This window comes from Mus caroli, chromosome 3 (assembly GCF_900094665.2).
Source record: "Mus caroli chromosome 3, CAROLI_EIJ_v1.1, whole genome shotgun sequence".
In the NCBI taxonomy this organism is placed as follows: domain Eukaryota; kingdom Metazoa; phylum Chordata; class Mammalia; order Rodentia; family Muridae; genus Mus; species Mus caroli.
In genome coordinates this window covers 53,587,213-53,596,091 of record NC_034572.1, presented here as the reverse complement: position 1 = coordinate 53,596,091, position 8,879 = coordinate 53,587,213, and positions in this window count along the sequence as shown.

The following is an 8,879-nucleotide window of genomic DNA, read 5'->3' as shown; positions in this document are numbered from 1 at the left end:
TCAGATGTGATGCCCGGATATCTCAGGTAAATTTCCCATTGTTTCCCCTGGCATGAGACAAAGAAATAAAAATTATGCCAGATCAGAGCCCAAAGCCTTAATAGTTGCCTGGTTCCACAGAAGGGAAAGAATAATAGAGTTGATTGGAACATCTGTTAACGTAAACTTATTTTCTTTTCCAACCAGATGGTATGCCTTTCAGGTAGAGGCTGCCTCATATGCCTTTGTGATAGTGACACTCAGTTTACTGTGAAGAAATTGGTAAACATTCAGGAACTACATAGCAGTGACAATAAAAACAATAAAGATACAGTTATTTTAATTTTAAATTGACAAATTCTGAAAGTATTTTGTGGTAAAAATGAATTTCCATACCCTGCTCAATATGACAACGTGTATATTCTATGAAGGCATGAAGATTTTTTAATCTCTTGAGTCATGTCGATGGAAATGAACATTCTCTTAAGATTCTAATTTAATCAAAGACGATCTTACTGCTTTGGAAGTCATTTTTATATGTTCCTGTGAGACACTGCAGACAGATTTGAATTTGTACTTGAATTCTTGTTATGCAGTTTTCTAGCCAAGATGTCAAATCATTGCTCAGTTATGACTTTCACAGGAAGATATAATGATGCCAATGGCAGAGGGGAAGGCACTGTGTTTGTAAATTGCCAGTGTTTATAGCAATATGTGTCTGGATCAATTAAAATTAATCATGTTGAGCTATTTGCTTTTCACAGGAGGAATCTGTAACTTCCTCTTACACACACTTAGCTGTTGGTGACTGGGCCTTCTTTGTTGCCTTCAAAATCTCTATTCATATGATGCCTTATTTTTATTCTTTGTAACCAAAATATTCTAAATGTCATGACTTCAAAAGAAAGAGACACTGTATAAAAAGTGTAGAAACAAAAAGCTAAGCATTGATTTCCTTGATGAAACATCCATTTCTAATTATAGTTTTCAGCAAATTAAAGAATGCTAAGAGAACCTAAAATTAGGACAATTCTTCTAGTAAGGAAAAATGCTTTTCAAGATGTTGTCCTTGCTGGAAGATGAAAATACTTATTTGTCTATTGTATAGAATTGAACATAGTCATTATGGCCTTTCTAACAGGCTCAACAAGACCTTGAAGATTTCCCTTGCTATACATTTTTCTCCCTAATTTTCATTTTAGATTTTATAGTTACTCATTTTCATCTTAAAACAATGCAGTTCTTTATATATATTTCTAAACATTAAAACGTACATATTAGTACATATTAACGTATCATATTGAACCCTGCAGTCACAGTAGTTGATAAGATATTTTCTCTGATATAAAATTAGAGCAGAGGATAGATATTCTTATTGATCAGCAATATACTAATAACTCATGAAGATGGACATACAGAAGAAAACTTCAATGCTTTTTATGAATCTTTTATTCATGATAAGTTTGATTAAATATTGGGTATATAAAGAAAGAATTTTATCTAGCTGGATAGTGTTCTATTGCCAACTAATAATTGCTATGGAATTTTTAAAGATGACATAGGTTCTGAATTAAGAGCTGAGGTATGTTATGGCATAGCATATTCTTAAGCATGATATGAATCTGCTTTATAGCTTTGAGAAAACTATAAGCCTCTAGGGATTTCTGAAGTTTAAAACTAAAATGCACCCCTGTAATCATTTTTTTTTAAAAAATGTACAAAATCAACATTCAGTCATCATATCATGCCTTATTCTGTTCTGTAGTTGGTGATCTTAATTAAACTTGTGCTTAATTATATTTTGAAACATGCCATGGAAAGGGGATTTATTCCATCATGACTGACTAGCACCATATGTTTTGAAGAAACTCTTCCAATCTCACCTTAACAGTCATCACACAAGAGCAACTTTTTACATTTCAGCTTAGCATTAGCAAGGGAACAGTCAACAAACACAGCAAACTGGAATCCCTTGAGATGAGCACCTCAATGTTTTCACTACAGCATAGAGCCTTTCTGTTTGTGTTTCTGTAGAACTGTCGTCACAGATGCATGCCAGAGTGTCTGTACTTTTAACTGCATGGTAGGCTTCCAAACTGAGGTCTCCAGGCTTGTATGACAAGCACTGTTTGTCTGAGCTATCGCCACATCCAAGTAAATACCTTTTTTCTGTGGATTTATCTCCTGTGCATAATTATCACAGAAACATAAGACATAAGGCAGCTAAAATATTCAGATCTAAATAATATATTCATAACAAAGAAAGAGAATTTAGATTGATATTGGAAATTTCTCCATGGCTGGACTTATCCATTGAAATAAAATTTCATTACTTAAGATAACTGATTATGGGGGAAAAAACCCTCTAAATAATAAGTTGTTACATATCCCACTCTGAGCACATGCACGATAAAAGTGATTTAAGTTATATAGATAAGCTTGCCTCTCCATCCCCCGGTTTTCTTCTTTTCTATTAACAAAACATTGACAGTGTACACTTCCCAGCACATTTACTAACCTTTCTAAAGTCTATAGAAGAAACTTTCCCTAGTGCCATTTAATGAATTTCAACTTGGTGAAATACCATCTGTAAACCATGAAGTCAAGCCTGCGGGGGGAAAGCAAAGGTCAAGAAATTAATTCAACACATCTCTCAGCTTGCATCCAACAGCTTATTTTATATAATCGTTCCCATGCAACTACCATAAAACCCCTCTGGGAAGAGCTGTGCTCATTTTTGGTTACAGAGGCAGCAGGGTGAATTTGAGCTTCCAGAAGGGAACCACTGGGAATTACACGTGTGACTGGCATTCTCACTGGTTCTGGTCTCGTCCTAGCCATGTCCCGGTGTGGATCTGAGTCAGAAATTTAAAAGTTGCTAGACCCTTGGCAGCCCTGTAGCTCAGAGAAGAAAATTGCGTCGGCTACTCTGGAAGCACACTCTAAAGAACCATGACCCCAGAGGAAATGGATTTGTAGAGAAAGCTTGGCACGGTTCTCACATTTATGCTCAAGAACTAAAATGGCAGGACTAAGACACTGACACAAGAGGAAATTCGTTAAAAATGCATGACCCATGACCAAAACCAGAGGAATATGTAAACTGAAAGCAGCCTACATATCATCAGGGCATTGGAACCACTAAACAAAGGCGTCAAAATAACTGTAATTTAAGTCGGTATGGCAAGTGAAAGGCAAAGAGTTTTAGAAAAAGTATGGGAAAATATGAGACCTAACAGACCTGAATTCCTTTTGTATATATTGTATTTTATCACATTGCTTTTCAAAAATCTCCTGACTGAAAATGCAGAGCTGAGGCATGAAAAGTTCTACAGTAGTGGACAGACTTACAGCTATGCAGAGAGAAGATAGACCTACAGAAAACAAAGAGAACACAAATCCCACACTAACTTACAGAGAATAAGGAAGAAAGAAAACACTGAAAAGAGATTTGATATGTAGGCTTGCTAAACGGGTGAGATGTGCAGAAGAGGAAGGCACCAGGTGAGCTGGCAGAAGAAAGAAGAGAACATCAGTTGAGGCTTTTCATATTGCAGTTAGACATGAGCACGCGATTTCTGAGTTCGAGGCCAGCCTGGTCTACAGAGTGAGTTCTAGGACAGCCAGGGCTACACAGAGAAACCCTGTCTCGGAAAAACAAAACAAAACAAAACAAAACAAAGCAAAAAACAAACAAGCAAAAACAAGACATGAGCACGCAGGCTTGCTCAACACTCTTCCTCAAAACTTCAGAAAATATAAAATAAGAAGAGATCTTAGATGAATCCAGTATACAAAAAGGAAAAGTAGGTGGGGCTGCTCTTTGTTCTGATTTCCTCATTTAAAAGACAGCATTTTACTCACATTGGTGGTTTTTTCCTTTGTTCTTTTTGTTTTGTTTTGTTTTGTTGTTGTTGTTGTTGTTTGTTTGTTTGCTTGGTTGTCTGGTTTGGTTTTTGCCTGCATTTATGTCTGTGTGATACTATTGGAACCCTGGAAATAGAGTTACATGGTTTGTTAGCTGCCATGTAGTTGTTGGGAATTGAACCCCAGTCCCTTGAGAGAACAGCAAGTGCAGTGCCATCTCTCTAGACCCTAAGTTCCGTGTCAAAGCTTCTCATTGAATTTGATTATTCACTTCTCTATCAACATCATAAAAAGTTGTTTAACATATCAAAAGTAAATGAACTTGAATTCAAGTTTCATTGTATTTATTATGATACAGCAATGGTTATTTTATATTTCAGAAGAACATTTCCTTTCAACCAGAGTAAATGAAGCTGTTTGATGTTCCAGGATGTGAGGAGACTCAGGAATGACAGCTCATTCCCCAGGAAAAATAAGATTTCCTAGATCAAGGAACTGTCCTCTGCTCTAAGGACAACTGAAAGGACTGATGTGCTTTGTGCTTTTGCTTATTCAGAACTTTTTTCATCTCTAAAGTCAAAGTCTTCTGCTCTTCCAGAGAACTGGAATAGTATTTTATAAAACAACTGTAATCCGATTCAAAGATGATAAATAAAGTCTAGTCAAAAAAAAAAATGAACCTGTAACCTAGTTTTCTTTTTAAAAAGACATTGCATAGAAATTTTTCACTTGAAAAAAGTAGCTGCCTTAAAGGCTGGGAAATATTTGTTTTAGTGCTTTAAGGACTCCACATGACTCTGCTTTGTTTCTGAGGTAGAAACAGAATCGGAACTGCAGTGAGGTCTTAGTGGCATTGTCTCAGATGGAAATCTGATTATTCTTGTTTAAATAAAATGTGGCTTATTATAGTATGACTGTCCCGGTACAGATTTTGTACATTTATTATTATTGTTATTAGTATTAGTATTAACATTATTAATTGTTCCTTATAATTTGGGCTACAAGTTGTTAATAATGAGATAAGAAAATACAATCCTGTTGACTCAGAGTGTCTTTTCTACTGCTGAGAATTGAACATTCCTGCCTTGAGTTCCTTCTACCTGGGACATCTATGTTGATTCTAAAACTCGTATATTTTGAGTAATCTTGCAATAAATACAGGTGTGCAGGCATCCCTACTGTGTGCTGTCTTCATTTTAATTTGACATCTTTCTTTATACTAAGTTTATCTTTCCTTGTTACTATTATATAATTTTATTTATTCTTTCACAATTTTGAGTATGCATGCAGGTATAATGCTCTTTAATAATCATCTCTTTCAACACCTCCTGTTATACCCTCACAAGTCTCCCTCCTACTTTCATTGCTTCTGTTTTGTGGCCTATTTCCTGCATGGATATGGCTGGGTGCTATTTACATGAGCAAGGACAATGCCATCCTGTCTATAACATGGAAGAATCGGATGCTCCTTACCTCAGTAATCACTATCTGTGCATAGCTCACATCTCAGATGTCCATGAATTGAAGAATGTTAAAGAAAATATGGTACACACAACAACATCGATATAAAGTTTTACTCTCAGAAGGATATTGAACCTAGATCTCTCCCTCTCTCTCTCTCTCTCCCTCTCCTCATTGCTCACAATTGTTGCAATTGTCATTTGCTTTCTTAAATTTAAGACAGAATACCATATTTCCTTTCATTGACTGCTAATTATGTTTAAAAGTATATTAAAGATTTTTAACCATTTATATGTATGCTTTTTTTTACATTTTTTTCGGTTTCTTTTTAAATTTATTTATTATTATTATTATTAGGTATTTGTTTCAATTACATTTCCAATGATATCCCAAAGTCCCCCACCCACTCCTCCACCCACCCACTCCCACCTCTTGGCCCTCGTGTTCCCTTGTACTGAGGCATATAAGGTCTCCACGACCAATAGGCCTCTCTTTCTGCTGATGGCCGACCATATGAAGCTAGAGACAGGAGCTCTGGGGGAAGGTGTGGTACTGGTTAGTTCATATTGTTGTTCCACCTATAGGGTTGAGGATCCCCCCAGCTCTCTGGGTACTTCTTCCAGCTCCTCCATTGGGGGCACTGTGATCCATTCAATAGCTGACTGTGAGCATCCACTTCTGTGTTTGCTAGGCCTGGGCATAGTCTCACAAGAGACAGCTATATCAGGGTCCTTTCAGCAAATGTGTATGCAATGGTGTCAGCCTTTGGAGGCTGATTATGGGATGGATCCCTGGGTATAAGAGTCTCTAGATGGTCCATCATTTTGTTTTTGCTCCAAACTCTGTCTCTGTAGCTCCTTCCATGGGTGACTTGCTCCCAATTTCAAGAAGGGGCAAAGTATCCACACCTTGATCTTCATTCTTCCTGAGCTTCATGTGTTTCACAAATTGTATCTTATATCTTGGGTGTTTTCAGTTTCTGGGCTAATATCCACTTATCAGTGAGTACATATCATGTGAGTTCTTTTGTGATTGAGTTACTTCACTCAGGATGATGCCCTCCAGGTCCATCCATTTGCCTAGGAATTTCATAAATTTATTCTTTTTAATAGCTGAGTACTACTCCATTGTGTAAATGTACCACATTTTCTGTATCCATTCCTCTGTTGAGGGGCATCTGGGTTCTTTCCAGCTTCTGGCTATTATAAATAAGGCTGCTATGAACATAGGAACATGTGTCTTTCTTACCAGTTGGAACATCTGGATATAAGCCCAGGAGAGGTATTTTGGGATCCTCTGGTAGTACTATGTCCAATTTTCTGAGGAACCACCAGACTGATTTCCAGAGTGGTTGTACAAACTTGCAATCCCACCAACAATGTAGGAGTGTTCCTCTTTCTCCACATCCTCACCAGCATCTACTATCAACTGAATTTTTGACCTTAGCCATTCTGACTGATGTGAGGTGGAATCTCAGGGTTGTTTTGATTTGCATTTCCCTGATGGTTAAGAATGTTGAACATTTTTTTCAGGTGCTTCTCAGCCATTCAGTATTCCTCAGGTGAGAATTCTTTGTTTAGCTCTGAGCCCAATTTTTTAATGGGGTTATATGATTTTCTGGAGTCTACCTTCCTGGGTTCTTTATATATATTGGATATTAGTCCCCTATCTGATTTAGGATAGGTAAAGATCCTTTCCCAATCTGTTGGTGGCCTTATTGTCTTATTGACTGTGTCTTTTGCCTTACAGAAGCTTTGCAATTTTATGAGGTCCCATTTGTTGATTCTCGATCTGACAGCACAAGCCATTGCTGTTCTATTCAGGAATTTTTCACCTGTGCCCATATTTTCGAGGGTTTTCCCCACTTTCTCCTCTATAAGTTTCAGTGTCTGTGGTTTTATGTGGAGTTCCTTAATCCACTTAGATTTGACCTTAGTACAAGGAGATAGGAATGGATCAATTTGCATTCTTCTGCATGATAAATACCAGTTATTCCAGCACCATTTGTTGAAAATGCTGTCTTTTTTCCACTGGATGGTTTTAGATCCCTTGTCAAAGATCAAGTGACCATAGGTGTGTGGGTCCATTTCTGGGTCTTCAATTCTATTCCATTGGTCTACTTGTCTGTCACTATACAAGTACCATGCAGTTTTTTTTAATCACAATTGCTCTCTAGTACAGCTTTAGGTCAGGCATGGTGATTCCACCAGAGGTTCTTTTATCCTTGAGAAGAGCTTTTGCTGTCCTAGGTTTTTTGTTATTCCAGATGAATTTGGAGATTGCTCTTTCCAATTTGTTGAAGAATTGAGTTGCAATTTTGATGGGGATTGCATTGAATCTGTACTTTGCTTTTGGCAAGATAGTCAATTTTACTATATTGATCCTGCCAATCCATGAGCATGGGAGATGTTTCCATCTTCTGAGATCTTCTTTAATGTCTTTCTTCAGAGGCTTGAAGTTCTTATCATAGAGATCTTCCTTAGTTCCTTAGTTAGAGTCACACCAAGATATTTTATATTATTTGTGACTATTGAGAAGGGTGTTGTTTCCCTAATTTCTTTCTCAGCCTGTTTATCCTTTGTGTACAGAAAGGACATTGACTTGTTTGAGTTAATTTTATATCCAGCTACTTCATTGAAGCTGTTTATCAGGTTTAGGGGTTCTTTGGTGGAATTTTTAGGGTCACTTGTATATACTATCATATGATGTGCAAAAGGTGATATTTTGAATTCTTCCTTTCCAATTTGTTTCCCCTTGATCACCTTTTGTTGTCGAATTGCTCTTGCTAGGACTTCAAGTACAATGATGAATAGGTAGGGAGAAAGTGGACAGCCTTGTCTAGTCCCTGATTTTAGTGGGATTGCTTCCAGCTTCTCATCATTTACTTTGATGTTGGCTACTGGTTTGTTGTAGATTGCTTTTATCATGTTTAGGTATGGGCCTTGAATTCCTGATCTTTCCAAGACTTTTATAATGAATGGTTGTTGAATTTTTCAAATGCTTTCTCAGCATCTGATGAGATGATCATGTGGTTTTAGTCCTTTAAGTTTGTTTATTTAATGGATTACGTTGATAGATTTCCATATATTAAACCATCCCTGCATCCCTGAAATGAAATCTACTTGGTCAGGATGGATGATTGTTTTGATATGTTCTTGGATTCGGTTAGCGAGAATTTTATTTAGTATTTTTGCATCGATATTCTTTAGGGAAATTGGTCTGAAGTTCTCTATCTTTGTTGGGTCTTTCTGTGGTTTAGGTATCAGAGTAATTGTGGCTTCATAGAATGAGTTTGGTAGAGTACATTCTGCTTCTATTTTGTGGAATAATTTGTGAAGAACTGGAATTAGATCTTCTTTGAAGGTCTGATAGAACTCTCCACTAAACCCATCTGTTCCTAGGATTTTTTTGGTTGGGAGATTATTAATGACTGCTTCTATTTCTTTAGGGGATATAGGACTGTTTAGATCATTAACCTGATCCTGATTTAACTTTGGTTCCTTGTATCTGTCTAGAAATTTGTCCATTTCATCTAGGATCTCCAGTTTTGTTGAGTATAGCCTTTTGTAGAA